Here is a 12,802-nt window from a genome sequence, read left to right on the forward strand (position 1 = left end):
CTCCTCGTTTAGTCAAACATGGGGACATGTTATCTGTCCTGTCCAAAGCTTCTCCACCTCTACGAAAAAAGCTCATTCAATCAGCCTCCAAAGAGGTCATCGATACCGTGTGCGAATGTTGTTTGAACGTTTTGAAAGGCACGATCCCTTTGTCCAAACACCAGAAACAATTCTTAGGCAAACATCGTCACGTTCTGCGCCAAATGGTTCAAAAGAAAATTCCCATTCGTCAAAACAAGAAGATGTTGGTCCAACGTGGAGGCATTTTACCCCTCTTGTTAGGCCCCTTACTGAAAGGAGTCTTCGGAACCATGTTGGGAGGACTGGTGGGAGCAAGATAAAAAGGCCCTCGGAAGTCCCAAGATCTCAGAATCGACCCCTGACAACCCCATGGAAGGACGAAAACTAGCTTTAGTGCCTTACAAACGATGGATGGACTACCATCGTTGGCAAGAACAACGCACTCCACATTTACCTCCCAATCCCAATTTGAGCGAGATGTCCCAGTTACAACACGAATTGCAGTCCTTGACGGATCGCCAAGATTTGTCCGAAACAGAAAAATCGCAAAAGTACGGTCAACTCTTGCAACGACTGCAACTCTTTCACCAGAAAGCTTTAGACGAAACAGCTCTACCCACTCTGAAAGATTTTAAGACCTTGATGAAAAGTCCAGCACCATCATCACTACCACCACCACCACCACCACCACTACTGCCATCCCCACGGGTCACCAGAGATGCTACCCCACGAAGACCTGAGGAAGAAGAGATGCGCGACGTGTTTCAAACACCGTCAGCAGCTCCCATTTCGAGTAAGATTGCAGCATCCTTGTTGACCCCGTCCCCCACACCCCAACGAGAAGAAATGAAAGCTTGGGTTAAAAAGATGATCTCCACTCCTCCTTCGACAGAAGTGAAAAAGAAAGAAGGGAAACCAGAAGTGAAAAAAGAAAAGAAGACCAAAGCCATTCCATTGCCACCTCCACCACCACCACTACCTTCGACTTCTACTCCCGTAGCCCATCGGACACGTAAATCCGTTTCTAAACCACCCTTTCGACCCACCCAAAGTAGCATCACCGAAGAGTGGGTGACCTATTAACACACAAACAAACACAAAAAATGGAAAAAGTCTTAGCCAGCATTTACTACGATACCTCCCATCCTGCAGGTTACGCAGGAGTTCAAAAATTGTATCGTGCTGCCAAAACGCGACTGAAAAGTCTCCGTTTACCTCAAGTGCAACGATGGTTACAAGAACAAGCTACCTACAGTTTACACAAACCTATTCGACGCAAGTTTTCCAGAAGTCGCACCCGAGTGGAAGGCATCGATCATCAATGGCAAGCCGACTTAGCCGATGTCTCTCATTTGGCCAGCTACAATCGTGGCAACAAATATTTGTTTTGTGTCATCGACGTCTTTTCCAAATTTGCCTGGGTCGTGCCCTTGACTTCCAAATCGAGCAGCGAGTTAGTGCCTGCCCTGCAACGGGTGTTGAAACAAAGCGGACGTCACCCTCTTCGATGGCAAACGGACAAAGGTACCGAATTTCTGAACCAAGCTTTCCAAAAAGAATTAAAGAAACGTGACATTCATTTTTTTACCACCGAGAATCCCGAAACCAAAGCCAGCATCGTGGAACGTCTTCAACGCGCTTTGAAAGAACGCATGTGGAAATATTTTACGCATCACCACACTCTGAAGTACATCGACATCTTACCGCACCTGGTGCAAGCGTACAACCAATCTTACCATCGAAGCATTGGACGTGCCTCGCAAGAAGTGACTCCCGACAACGAAGTGTTGGTGTTTGAGCGCCTGTTTGGTACGTCCCCGACGAGGGCTGTCCCCAAGAAAAGTGGAGAGTTGACCGTTGGAGATTGGGTGCGCATTGGCAAAACCAAACGCACTTTCGTCAAAGGTTACTTACCTAACTGGACGACCGAATTGTTTCGTGTCACTGGACGAGTGCATGGCCGTCATCCTGCAGTCTATAAATTGGAAGACATGAACGGAGAAGTGCTCAAAGGAACGTTTTATTTGCCCGAGTTACAACGTGTCACCAAAAAGAAGACGACGTGTACGACATCGAAAGCATTCTCGAACGCAGAACCCGTAAAGTGGGCAAACGACGTGTCAAAGAAGTCAAAGTACGTTGGAAAGGATATCCACCCAGTTTTGATTCTTGGATCGACGCTTCGCAAGTCATCGACTATAAAAAGAAGTGACCATCATGCCCTTTCACACAGACGCAGCTACGTCGACCACTCCTTCACCCAGTTCTTCTGTGCAAGATTTACAAAAACAACCCTTGTGGGTGTGGTGTGGAGAACGTGTGCCTAAAACGCAAATCGTCTTTTTCTGCCAAATCTTTGTGCTGTATTGTGTCATCGGGGCAGCCATTGCCAATCTGAGTTTGCAACAAGGAGACAAACAATTGTGGACCATTTTATTGAGAAGTTGCATCGGTTACCTGCTTCCCAATCCCTCCCTGAAATTCTCTTCGAACGGGAACCACGGAAACCTTGTGTCCAGTGCCAGTGCCAGTCACCAATCCAACAACAACCACAACCAGAACCCCATTTTGGGCGGAGACACGCCTCTGACGTCCAGTAACCCCTCGGACAGCCACAGAACTCTGGGATTATGAGTCACCAAAACCAATTTTACTTAACCTTACCCAGTGACAGTTCCATGGAGGTGTTTCCCCACAACACGTTGTGCTGTTACACGGCCAAATTACCTCAGACCATCCCATTAGATCACGAAGCCCATTGGGAAGTGGCTTTGGTAGAAATGATTTACCCAACACAAGTCAAAAACGTCACTGAAACTCAAAACACTTTTGACGTCGAAATTCTGGACCCAACAGTGCAGAAAACCATGACGACCACTTCTCAACATAAATCACTTCCCAAGACCCCAATACCCCGCAGCAGCAGTGACACTTCTCCTCCTTTTACGTTTATCACTTTAAAATTAACTCAGGCCATTATTTTAGTGGTCAACATCTGGTGGAGGCCATCGCTGAGAAATTATATGCAACATTTGACAAAGTTCTGACCGGACTAAAAAAACGTGTCACCATTGAGTACCACAAACTGTCTCACCGTCTACTCATCAAATTTGAAAGTGAGGAAAAAAGTATACGTATTAAATTTTGCCCTGAATTGTATGACATTTTGGGTGGAGACCTCAATTTGGTCACAGATAAGCACTCCCAAAAAATTGAGAAAGCAGACATTGACAACAACGGGCATTTTGCGAGGTATTTTCGTTTCACGGTAGAACTGAACCAGGGACTGAATTTGATGTTTGTGTACTCCGATGTGGTGGAGTACAACGTGGTGGGACACACCTCCGTGCCGTTACTGCGTGTCATTCCTTTCAAAGTGGATTCTGCCACGGTCACTGACGAGGAAGGTGGAAACACTTATCACGTCCACCGCGAATTTGTACATCCTCACTATTTGCCTGTCAGCAAGTCGTATTTGGACACGGTCAACATTGCTATAAAAGGAGATTTGGGACAAAATATTCCATTCACCAAAGGAAAAGTCACGGTGAAACTCCATTTTCGAAAACGGTTCTCTCACGATTCGTAAGTCATGTATCCAGTGTACTGAGGGGTTGCTCGACAGCGAGGACACGGTTTAGGAGATATGTTAAAATCGGCCTTTCGTTCGGTGGCCCCGGTGTTGAAACCGAGGGTGACACGCGGATTGCACGCCTTGAAAGATGCGGCACTGACGCAAGGCAAAGAATTTCTCCAAAATGTCCTCATCGACAAACAAAACCCCAAAGAAGCCTTCATGAGGGCAGGCAAAAATGTCTTGCTACAAACGGGTAAAGACCTTTTGGGCCGACGAGACACACCTATAAATGCCCTGCACGCTACTGAGTCAGGCATTCAGCAAGGACAAGGCAGAAAGAGACGACGAAGAAAACACCCTTTCACCAGACTTGACACGTCTAAAGCTAGAAAGGCAAAGAAAAGAAGAACCGTTCGAGACTTAGACGTTTTCGATTATTGAGAAACAGCAACAAAAAAATGATGCACCGAGAGTCTTGCGCCTGTTCCAAGTCGGAACTGGATCTGTTTGCCATGCCCCCCACCATGATGACGATGCAAGAATCCCAGTGGGTGGAATTTCATCCCGTCTCGTCATTGACGGATTCCGCTCCCATCGAGTTTGAAATCAAGGGACAGCCCAAAGATTACATCGATCTGAATAGTAGTTACTTGTACTTGAAAGTCAAAGTTCTAGATAAGGGAGGAGATTCTATAAGCGGCGAAGAGAAAGTAGCTCCCGTCAACAATTTCATGCAGTCCTTGTTCAGCTCAGTGGACTTGTACTTGAATAACAAACTGGTCAGTAGCAGCATGGATACTTACCCTTACCGTGCCTACCTGGAAAATCTCTTGACGTATGGAATAGATGCCAAGAACACCCATCTCAATGCTTGCGTGCTATGGGAACCTGACGAAGCGGGCGATTTTGATAAAACAGGTATTAGTGATGACCCCCCAAAAAAAGCAGACACCAATGAGGGATTTGTAGAACGAAGAAACAAAATATTAAATGGAAAGAGTTTAGAACTGATGGATCGTTTGCATTTGGACATGTTGTTGCAAGAGAAATATTTGCTGAACGGTGTAAATGTTCGCTTGAGACTGAATCGTAGCAGTGCTGCTTTCCATTTGTTGGCTGATGCTGATGCTACTACTGGTGGCAATCCTAAAAGCAAAATCGAGGAGGTCAAACTCAACGTACGACGCGTGGAAGTGTTACCCAAAGTGGGAAACGACATTAGTCAGACATTGAGCAGAACGACCGCCAAATATCCCATACGACGCGTGGAAGTGAAAATCTTCACCATTCCCACTGGACATCATTCCATGATCCAAGATCATCTGTTTCAAGGACAGTTACCCAAACGTTTAATCCTTGGTATGGTCAAGAATTCAGCCTTCAACGGAGACTTCATTAAAAATCCTTTTAAGTTTAAACACTTTAAGGTGAAGAAAATCGAAGTCAGTCGCGATGGCAAGACCTTGTGTACCAGACCTTTCGAACCTGACTTTAGTGACACGAAGATGAATTACTTGAGATCGTACTTGTCCCTGTACGAAGCCATCGGCCAGTTAGGGACTAACACCAGTCACGGCATTACGTACGACGATTACGCAGAAGGCTATGCTTTGTGGGCTTTCAATTTCACTCCAGACCAAGGCAGTGACGAGGGACATTTCCACCCTATAAAATCCGGCCAGATTCGTGTGGAACTTCAGTTTGCAGAAGAAGTGAAAGAGACAGTGAACGTCATCCTGTATGCAGAATTCGATAATACGATAGAAATCAACAGTTTGAGAGAAGTCATTCTAGACTATTAGAAGCTATGGAAGACTGTTATCCCTCTTTACCTAGTGGAGAAACTTTGGACATGGAATGTGAGGAGACCGTGGAAGGAGAATCCCAAGACAAAGACGAAGAAGTTGTCATGATGAAGTCGAGATGGCCAGAACAAGAAGCCCATTTAGTCTCCTGTTTTGCCAAACACTTGGTCGAAAAAATGACGGAATTGATCAAGAAAGATTGCTATGGATGTCAAAACGATCATCCCAGTCAAATTCAACACAATAAATGCCTGATGCTGAGTCAAGAAGAAAAATTGGATGAGTATCTGGACGAAGCTTGGAGTCTCATCTCGGACGAAGTCGTGTTGCATCAGTGGTATAAAGACTTGCGTGAACATTCTTGTCCACCATTAACCACTCAAGAGATCGATCGTATCGAAGCTCTCCTGAATCAAAGTGAGGAGACGAAACGAAGAAACGGTTATTTGTCAGACATTTTCAAGCAAAAAGTCAGGATCGAATTGATGACTTATTATTACCTGTGAAGAAGAAAAAAAAACACACAAAAAATGAATACCTGGGAACTTTATTACCTTTTGAACCACAGTTCGTATACGGCTTCTTGGAATCCTGTCGTCTGTGCTAAAGATGAACTCCCTCATCGCAAACCTCAAGACCATCTAGCTTATGTGATCAACACGGACGACAGTCATCTCCCAGGAACCCACTGGGTAGCCGTTTACTTTCCTCAAGAAGGATGTGTGGAATATTTCGATTCGTACAGATTGCCTCCTTTGGAAGACGATATCATCGACTTTATGAGAAGAAATGCTCAGACCACCCGATTCAATAATGTGAAATTACAAGGCACAGATTCCTTGGTGTGTGGACAATATTGTGTGTATTTTCTGCATCATCGCAGCCTGGGCTATTCCTTAGAACATTTAGTGACTCATTTTGATCCTTGTTGAATTTCAGAATCCCAGAGACAGAAAATTGGGATTCTGAAGCCACTTATCCCGCCTCTGCTCTTCCCCCCCAAAAAGTGAAAAGAGACTGGGGAAGAAGATGTGTGTGTGGTACCAGGCCTGGAAGGTGCCATCATTAACCAGGTGTCATGGAGTTAAAAAAAACAAACAGCCCTTTTCAGGGCTACCCAAACCTTTAGAAAAGAAATAACAATCGATTTGCCAATGTGTGTAGGTAGAGTAGTGTGAATATAAACACTGACTCTTTTTTTATAGTGTTTGTGTTTGTGTTTGTAAGCGCTGACGTAGGTTTGTGTGGATAGTAGATTTGGGTTTCATTTTAATGCTTTGCGTGTGTAAATAGTAGATTAGGGGTTTGTTTATTGATGCTTCACGTATGTGGATAGTAGATCATATGAAATGAGAAAAGTAGGGGATGTTTTCCTTCACGTCCGTGCGTTGTTCGGTTATGATCTAGGTAATATCAATTTTATGTTTTAGGGGATGTTTTCCATCACGTCCGCGCTTTCACTATAAGAACCCACAGTATTCGTCGTTCAAACCATTCTACAAAGAATAAAACAGAAGATGGCTTCGAACCAGCTTGATAAAATGAAAACATTGTAAGACGTCCTGGACAATTTGGGTATGATGGAGCAAATGTTAGTGAGGTTAAACGAGGATCACTATTCTTATAGCCCCCATCGAGTGAAGATGGAGATTAACAACTTAAGGAAAGTAAAGGAAATGATAAGTGCTGTGATGAAAGAAATAAAGGAGGAGAAGGAGGATGAAGAGGAAATGATAAGGATAAAAGCATGGAATGAAAAAATTGAAAAAGAAGAAGAAAATGAGAAGAGGAAGAAAGAATAGGAGGAGAAGAAGAAAGAAGAGAATAAAAGGAAGAAAAGAAAGAAAAGAAGAGAAAGAGTGTAGGAGAGAAAATAAGAAGTTGGTGGAGAAATAGAAGAAATTAGAAGCAGAAGAAACCCAAAGGCCGTTTTCAGGGCCACTCATAGGTCTCGAAAAGAGAATGACTTTCCATTGCCTACCCCTTTTTTTATTTTTATTTTTATTTTTTTTTTAAAAATCCCATGTTAAATTCCCCGTGTCCCTAAAGTAGTTATTTTCTCCCATGTTAAATTCCCCTTGTCCCTAAACAAGCCCAAAATCTATTCCCATGTTAAATTCCATTGTCCCTATAGTGGCCTAGCAATTTTTACCATGTTAAATTTACATAGTCCCTATAGTGGCCCAGAAGGGGTCTGTAATGCTAATTCCCATTGTCCCTATGGTGGCCCCCTTCACTACTCATACGTACATAGGCATTATTCGTCCAAGTTCTGTATGTAAGAATTCTTCTTTTTCCTCCATTTAATCTAGTTTGCATTAACATATTACTGTTGTTTTTTTCTTTTAGTTTTCCTCTAGGAGATCGAATATAATTTTATTAGAAATCATGATTCGCGACTCTTAGTGCATTTGAAACACCACACTCCTTTCCAAACGTATTGAAAATGGGGGGGGGGGGCCGCTTAGTCATACATTTTGAAAGACTAATACGTAAACAATAAACAGTTGCCTTCTTGGAGTGTTTTATGGCGAAGAAGAAGCACAGATCATGCTTGAATAAACCCAAAATTTAGCTAATGATGTATGAAAATAACAAAGAAAGGCGATGGATTCTATCAAATTTTTAAAAATAAAATAAAACAGCATCACCGATTGTAAGTGATACCCTTAGGGTAATACATCAACGTTAATAAATCGTCATATGTGTGTTCTATTATTGATCAAAACTTTTCGTTGCTTTCTCCCCGAAAAGGGATTGAAATTTTCCATCAAGCGGACGTGATGGAAAAAATGTTTGTTAAAGTGGATATTGTCATTAGTCTGTCGTCATGTCCATATTGAGATCGTCTAGGGGAAGAGATGTCATTTTTGTTTATTTATTGTCATTAGCTCTCAACTGGACGGTTGCAAAATTCTTTCATAAAATCTCATTGGCGTGCCACTTCTGAGTGGCTTGTTCACTGTAGAGTCCTGCTTCCGTTTACTATTATGTCACAAATTGTTTTATTTCTTTATTTCTATATTTTACCATTTATTTTCTTTTATTGTATTACAGTTTCAAGACTCTCACTTTCGGGGAGTCCTGCTCCTGATTTTCCATTTTTCAAATACTTTGTTTGGTATGTAGTTATGCATGAGCCAAAGTGGCCACGATGACATTGTTATTAATTACATCAACTCATGTGGGTTCTATTTAGATAGCAAGCTTCGGTTGCATTTGCCCTGGGATGGGATTGAATTTTTTCCATCACGCGGACGTGATGGAAAATATGCAGATCAAAAGAGTCTCTGGTGTAATTTTACTAGCCACCTAAGATGGCTTTCCGGAGACAAGATGATTTTTTGGTTTGTTTCTTTGTAGGCATGATAAGGAAAATTTTTGGCTAAGTTTCATTAGCTCTTGTTTTGCCCTGTGTTTAAGAATTATTTTGTATTTTTTTGCTCTATTTCCTGATCATTTACTGCTAATTCTCCCCTGTGGTATTTAATATGAATCACTCGTATGTGCCCTCATGTTAGTTTCTTCTGTGTTAACCGTTTCTCATTAGTTTGCAGGTTTATGTGGGCACGCTTTTCGGTCTTATTTGGTAATTTAATCACCATTTGCTGTCTTCTATCTGTCATCAGCTGGCGGGAGTTCGGTCCAGTTTCACCCGCACTTTGTTTTAGAGGAACGGTAAATCTCTCTGTCTGAAATTAATTTCTAATAGTCTGGTTTAACGAGTCTATTTCGGCTACATTTGTTACATGTATTAAGGTTTGCTGGGTTTCAAATGCCGAAGTCGGGTCCTTGCCTGTTGGGGGGGGGGGGGGTCTGTCGGTGTCCATATAGCAAGCTCTTTATAAGTGGCTTTTCCGGGAGTTAGTTTCTCAAAGTTAGTTTGTTTTTCTGATGGACTTTTTGCTAGCCGCTTATTGGCTTTCCAGAATATATAATTCAGTAATCCAAAGCTGTTATCTTCTATTTTACATAGCATTATAATTGAAGTCTATCACTTCTCTGTACACAATTTTGTCTGTTATTTTATGGGCATAAGGAAGATTTTTTTGGCTAAAAATTGCCTAATTTGCTTATACATTTACTTTTTATTTTTGTCTTTGTTTATTTAAGGATCTGCAGTATAAAATTATGTTTTTTTGCTATGTGGTCCCTTGCACACGGGACAAGAAGGGATGTTTGAGATAAGGTGTCTCTGGTGGGCACTTTCACCTGTTCACCCTACATCATGTAGATATTGGTAAGTTTTCGTTTGTTTGCTTATCTCTTTTATTTTTTTTTTGCAACGATTTTCATACTATGTTCCAGTCAATCTCTAAATTTAGTGTTTCCACCTTGTTTGGCTTTACTTTTGTATTGTGTTTTATCATATTTTCCAATTCATTTTTATTAAACATTGTCCAATATTCTTTGCTTGTTTTGTAATTTCGTATAGTTTGTGTTATTCTTTACGCTATTTTGGGGTGCACTGGCAATTTTGTTATGCTATTATTCCTATAAATTTCAGGCTTACTGGATGGAAGAAAGCCAAACCAGTAAAGGTATATGCCCTGCAAGTGATATTCTGGATTTTCCGGACGTTTATTTAGTCTGGAAATATAATTTACTACTTATTTAACTCAAGTCCATGAGATTGAGTCCTCCTTTTTCCTATCTTTTTATAATGTGTATTTTGGTAATTTGTGGATCCCATTCCGTATAAATTTTATTATTAACGATTCAAATTTATTTAGATATATAAATTCAAAGTCCGATACGTCAAATTCGTACGAAATCGAGTTGTATAAATACGATTTCGCAATTTGTATTTTTCCAAATAAATTTTTTTGCCTATCATTCCATATTATAGCATATTTCTCTAATTTTTTTCTAATTTTTTGAAAATTTAGCATTTTACTGACTTTCCCTAGATTTATTCCTACTTTATCAAAGGCGTTCTCCTGATCAATGAGGATTAAAGCGCCATCAATATTAGATGTGTTTCCATATAATCTATTATTGTCTTTATTGAAAGTATATTATTCTGTATATTTCTGCCTTCTTCACCATACGTTTGGTTTGGATCGTTTATGTACCCTAATATTGGTTTAACTCTATTTGCTAAACATTTACTGAGTATTTTGCAATCAATATTAAGTAACGAGACTGGTCTCCAATATTTTAGGTCTGAAGTCTAGCCTTTGTTTTTGAAGATGAGTGTAATAACTCCTGTTTTCATACTTTCTATCATTTCTTGATTTTTTTATAAATAGTATTGTAGAGATTTTTCATTATTGGAATTAAATATTTTTTGAACTTTTGATAAAATTCGGGCGTTATCCCATCTAACCCCGGAGCTTTATTCCTAGCTAATTGGTCAATCGCTTTATCTATTTCTAATTCTGTTATGCTTCTTCTTCTTCTTCTTCTTCTTCTTCTAATAATAATAATAATGATATTAATATTATTATTGTTATTATTATTATTATTATTATTATTATTATTAGTCGTGGTAGCTCCTAACTTTACTATATGTATTTTGCTGTACTATATGTACTATATATGTACACATTATTTTGCTCTACTGTATGTACATCTTATTGTGCTGTACTATATGTACATCTTGTTGTGCTGTACTATATGTACACCTTATTGTGCTGTACTATATATCCACATCTCGTTGTGATGTACTATATGTACACCTTATTGTGCTGTACTATATGTACATCTTGTTGTGCTGTACTATATGTACATCTTGTTGTGCTGTACTATATCTACACCTTATTGTGCTGTACTGTGTCTACACTTTATTGGGCTGTACTGTGTGTACACTTAATTGTGCTGTACTGTGTGTACACCTTATTGTGCTGTACTATATCTAGACCTTATTGTGCTGTGCTGTGTGTACACTTTATTGTGCTGTACTGTATCTACACGTTATGGTGTTGTACTGTATCTACACCTTATTGTGCTGTACTGTATCTACACCTTATTGTGCTGTACTGTATCTACACCTTATTGTGCTGTACTGTATATACACCTTATTGTGCTGCACCATATATAGGAATACTAATCATATTCGAGTTTGTATTAATATACTTACGAAAGCAAAACATATTTAATTTTACTTTCAATAGTCCAGCAGGTAAGTGTGGACATCTACGCTTAGCAAGCACAAAATGTTATTTGAAATTTTTTACTGAAACTTCATTTAATGTTGTGGGTGAGGGCAACGTTCCCTCTGAGATAATGCTGTTTGGGTAGATTAAGTGTGTTGAGGCAATTTGGATAGTAATTCTTTTCCAGTTTTAGCTTTGTACTATATTATGTTTTTTCTTCTTTTTTTCTAGCTGGTCAAATTGAGAGTGTAAGGTAAATTTTGATAGTAGTTCCTTTCCAAGTCATAGCTAGGTGATTTTTGATGGCTGTTGGATTGCTGTTAATTACTTTGGGGGGGGGGGGGCAACCAGACAGATGCCCCCCCCCCTTTCCAAAAAACTAAAAAGGTATTTTATGTTTTTGTGTGTTCCCCCTCAAAAAAACTAAAAAGGTATTTTATGTTTTTGTGTGTTCCCCCTCAGATATGTAGTATGTTTTATTTAAAATAGAATTTTATATAAAAAATTTAGTCTTAGAATTTTTGACGGGGTATTTATGTTTCCTTAGTGTTATCTAAAAGGTTGTTCGTCCGAGCCTGTTTTTTTCACCTTGCTCGAAGTTCCTTCCCTTGTATTTTTTTTGTGACATTTGCTAGACGTCGCCTAGGTCTCAGTATCTGCTATATGTAGTGGTGCTATATTGTGTGTATGCTATTATATATATATATATATATATATATATACATATATGTTTGAGACAGCAATTTTAGATCCAGTGTTATTTTTCCAAGTTGTATTTCTTTTCTACTAATTTGGATTTTGGATCAGATGTATTCTGTTATGTTATATTCGATTAAATAGTTTTGGTTTTTGAATTTTGACGATGGAACGGTGTATTTTTTTTTTTTTTCCTTTTTTTTTTTGGGGGGGGGTCTATTGTTTTAATCTAGTGCTAATATGTGTCGTTCCTCGAGGTAATTCTAGGAGTATCAAAAGGTAGGTTACGCTCGATTCAAGGTCCACACTTCTTTATTTTAATTGTGTTTCTCCTGAGTCGAGTTAGGTCTCCTTTTATTAATTTATCTAAATATTTTATTAGAAAGCCTCCAAAATTGTTTATTTTCCACATGTGGGTTGGTCAAACCATAAAGTACGGGAGCTGTATGGTTTTAAAATAGATAAAAAGTTAGTAAAATATTAAACTATGAATTAGCCCCTGTTTGTGTTTTATGTCTGTGCTTGGTCTGTTTATGTTCTACATGTGGTATTTTTTCAAAACTCTTTCATGGGCCTGTCCACTTCGCGTAGCGCCATGTGACTTA

General features: G+C 39.8%; 1 protein-coding gene across 4 annotated transcripts in view; it reads left to right on the top strand.

Annotated features, from left to right (window-relative positions):
- Positions 1-12,802, top strand: part of LOC149804942 (uncharacterized) — a 35,512-nt gene that overhangs the window by 13,197 nt on the left and 9,513 nt on the right. The window contains exons 1-2 of one of the 4 annotated variants that reach the window (XM_089946049.1): positions 9,911-9,944; positions 11,733-11,888. The exons of 1 other annotated variant lie outside the window; for it this stretch is intronic. The gene's annotated coding sequence lies outside the window, so the exon portion shown is untranslated. Of the gene's footprint in view, positions 1-9,910; positions 9,945-11,732; positions 11,889-11,917; positions 11,933-12,802 lie in introns of those variants that run through there. 2 more of the 4 variants (XM_089946052.1, XM_089946067.1) reach the window with 2 other exon arrangements.

The sequence above is a fragment of the Sinohyriopsis cumingii genome, chromosome 2, assembly GCF_028554795.1.
Source record: "Sinohyriopsis cumingii isolate HCF-2022 chromosome 2, ASM2855479v2, whole genome shotgun sequence".
In the NCBI taxonomy this organism is placed as follows: domain Eukaryota; kingdom Metazoa; phylum Mollusca; class Bivalvia; order Unionida; family Unionidae; genus Sinohyriopsis; species Sinohyriopsis cumingii.